The following is a 3,784-nucleotide window of genomic DNA, read 5'->3' on the forward strand; positions in this document are numbered from 1 at the left end:
CCGACTTTTAGGTGCACCCACCCCGACTTTTAGGTGCAACCACCCCGACCCTTAGGTGCAACCACCCTGACCCTTAGGTGCACCCACCCCAACGATTAGGTGCACCCACCCCGACCCTTAGGTGCAACCACCCTGAATTTAGGTGCAACCACCCCGACCCTTAGGTGCACCCACTCCGACCCTTAGGTGCAACCACCCCAACGATTAGGTGCACCCACCCCGACTTTTAGGTGCAACCACCCCGACCCTTAGGTGCACCCACCCCGACCCTTAGGTGCAAGTCCAAACACTCCACACAGTTACTCTGCCCACTCCATAAAGTTACTCTGCCCAGTCCAACCTTTCCACAGTTACTCCAGCCAATCCAACCACACAACAGTTACTCAAGCCACTCCACCCAGTTACTCCGCCCACTCCAGTTGTAAGCTACTGGTGGAGGCAAGAACACTTCACACAATTTCCCCAGAAATTGTACCTTTTCTAGTTTTTATTATTATTATTCTTAGCCGCGTTTTCTATACGCTACTCCTCCTACAGTTTTGGGGCTACATACCCCAAACTTTCTACACTTCTTCGACCTATAGCGACTCGAGTTGCTTGTGCATTTATAAGCGATCCCACCCCCGGGGCCCCCGTGGCGGGCCCCGGAAGCCCCCTTTTTTCCCATAGACTTTGACAGGGTACATTTTCAAATCGCTCCCACTCGCCAGGCTTTGACGCTACAGTCACCAAACTTGGGTCACTTAGTCATGGGGTCAACCCGAAAATTTTGGCCACATTTTGGGGACCCCAAAAAGTGGGCGGAGCCACACAGAACCAATCAAAATCTCCCCATTGACTGTAATGAGACCTTCAAATTGCTACTCCTCCCACATTTTTAGGAGTACAAATTTCAAACTTTGCAGACTTGGTTGGCACCCACCCCAGTACCTTGCTTGTGCTTTGTTAACCGATCCCACCCTCCGGGCCCCTGGGGCGGGCCCCCGAAAACCTCTTTTTCCCAGAGTTTTATTGGAAAAATGCAAACGATTGTCACTCATACAGCTTCGGAGTGAAACTCACCAAACTCGGGTCACTTAGTCATGGGGTCAACCAGAAAATTTATGTCACATTTTGGGGACATTAAAAAGTGGGCGGAGTCTACAACAACCAATCAGATTTTCCCTATTGACTTCAATGAGAAACCTTTAAAAAGCTGTCATTCTCACAGTATTTAAGCCACAGCACCCAAACTCGGTAGGGTGGGTCAGTGTGTGACAAAGGTTAAAATTTATAAAAAGTGGGCGGAGTCTACAACAACCAATCAGATTTTCCCTATTGACTTCAATGAGAAACCTTTAAAAAGCTGTCATTCTCACAGTATTTAAGCCACAGCACCCAAACTCGGCAGGGTGGGTCAGTGTGTGACAGGTTAAAATTTATAAAAAGTGGGCGGAGTCTACAATGGGCTATCAAATTTTAGTCAGCTGTTTTAATAGGAAAATTTAAAACTGCCGCTGCTCTTAGACTTTTATTGGCACAGTCTTCAAACTTGGCACAGTTGGTGTAACCACCCCGACCCTTCGGTGCAACCACCCCGAACCTTCGTTGCAACCACCCCGACCCTTAGGTGCAACCACCCCGACCCTTAGGTGCAACCACCCCGACCCTTGTGTGGAGCCACCAACAGCCAATCAGATTTCAAGCCAACATCCTGTGGTTTCTTCAGAAACGACACCTTCTAGTTATTATTATTATTCTTGGCGCCCCCTCTCTTTCTAAAGGCTACTACTCCTACAGTTTTAGGGGTACATACCCCAAACTTTCCATATTTCTTCGTCCTATAGCAAAGTTCGTTGCTTGTGCTTTAATAACTGTTCCCAACCTATGGGCCCCTGTGGCGGGCCCCCAAACGCCACTTTTTTCCCATAGACTTTGACAGGGAAAATTTTCAAGTCGCTCTCACCCGCACAGTTTTGAAGCTATATTCCCCAAACTCGGATCACATATTGTTGGTGTCACCCCGAAAAAAACTGAATTTTGGGGGGACACCCAAAAGTGTGCGGAGCTAGCAACGGCCAATGAAAATTTAGCAATTTTCTATACGCTACTCCTCCCACAGTTTTAGGAGTACAATTACCAAACTTTGCACACTTGTTCGGCACATGCCCGAATAGGTTGCTTGTGCTTTATTAAGCGATCCCACCCTGCGGGCCCCTGGGGCAGCCCCCCGAAGATCCCATTTTTTCCCATAGACTTTCATTGGAAAATTTTAAATTTTTGCCACTCGTACAGCTTTTAAGTTAAATTCGCCAAACTTGGGTCACTTAGTAATGGGGTCAACCTGAAAATTTCTGTCACACTTTGGGGACTCTAAAAAGTGGGCAGAGCCACAAACAACCAATCAGATTTTCCCTATTGACTTCAATGAGAAACCTTTAAAAAGCTGTCATTCTCACAGTATTTAAGCCACAGCACCCAAACTCGGCAGGGTGGGTCAGTGTGTGACAAAGGCTAAAATTTATAAAACGTGGGCGGAGTCTACAACAGCCAATTAAATTTTAGTCAGTTGAAATTTAGTCAGTGGAAATTTAAAACTGCCGCTGATCTTACACTGTTAATGGCAGGGTCCCCAAACTTGGTATAGTTGGACAATTTAGGATTAAGATAAAAATTCTGAAAAGTGGGCGGGGCCAAAAAAAAAATCAGATTTCTTTGATTGATTTCAATGGGAAAATTGAAAAATGCTGCCATTATTGATGTCAGGGGCTTCAAATATCAGTAATCAGGTCATAGGTTACTTCCACTTCATAAATAGAAAAAGTGGGCGGAGCCAACAACAACCAATCAGATTTTCCCTTCTGACCTTAATGAGAAAATTTAAAATGCTGTCATTCTCACAGTATTTAAGCCAGAATACCCAAACTTGGCACCGTAGGTCATTGGGTGACTGGGGTAAAAAAAAATATGAAAAGTGGGCGGAGTCTACAATGGCCAATCAAATTTTAGCCATTTGTTTAAATGGGAAAAATTCTAACTGCCGCTGCTCTTAGAGTGTTAATGGCAGGGTTCTGAAACTTGGCACAGTTGGTCACTGGAGGACTGTGACAATGTATATCTCATTTTGGCGACGCTAAAAAGTGGGCGGAGCCACAAACAACCAATCAGATTTTCCCTATTGACTTCAATGAAATACCTTTAAAAAGCTGTCATTCTCACAGTATTTAAGCCACAGCACCCAAACTCGGCAGGACTTTTTATTTTAAATCATAACAAAACAAAGACCATTCCCAATAAAGGACTTAACCCGGCCAGACTCCCACCCCACCCCCCCTTCTACATTCATAGTACTTATTCATGCACATCCATACACTATTTACATATTTACATATCAACATATTTAGATAACTAAGACAATACTAAAAGAATAAATAAATTAAAAGACAACAATATATACAATATATACAAGACCTATCCATAACCCTAAATCTTACTTATAACCCATCACCTTGTCCCCACATAACACACCAAACCGATCTCCCACAGAAGTTCAAGAGGATAACCCCGAGCTTCTCCAGTTCCATAGTTCTCCCCAGTCGGACTGGGGCTGACCGGTTTGTAAGGGAAAAAAAAAAAGATTTTTTTTATTTTTTTATTATACACACACATATAAATATATATACATAACCCCCCTCCCAACCTGACTAACCCCAAAACATTAAGTCCCTATATAGTCAACTTATACATATACAATATACTTATCATATAATACATGACACAAAATCAGACTTTTCAGCTATGGTTC

At 44.0% G+C, this 3,784-nt stretch overlaps 1 long non-coding RNA gene across 1 annotated transcript; it reads left to right on the plus strand.

The window, feature by feature from the left end:
* Window positions 1-2,348: 2,348 nt before the first annotated feature.
* On the plus strand, window positions 2,349-3,004 carry LOC120995129. Its single transcript, XR_005777536.1, has 2 exons — window positions 2,349-2,509; window positions 2,955-3,004. It is a non-coding gene; the product is annotated as an uncharacterized LOC120995129 (long non-coding RNA).
* Window positions 3,005-3,784: the final 780 nt, after the last annotated feature.

The sequence above is a fragment of the Bufo bufo genome, chromosome 3 (genome assembly GCF_905171765.1).
Source record: "Bufo bufo chromosome 3, aBufBuf1.1, whole genome shotgun sequence".
NCBI classification, from domain to species: Eukaryota; Metazoa; Chordata; class Amphibia; order Anura; family Bufonidae; genus Bufo; species Bufo bufo.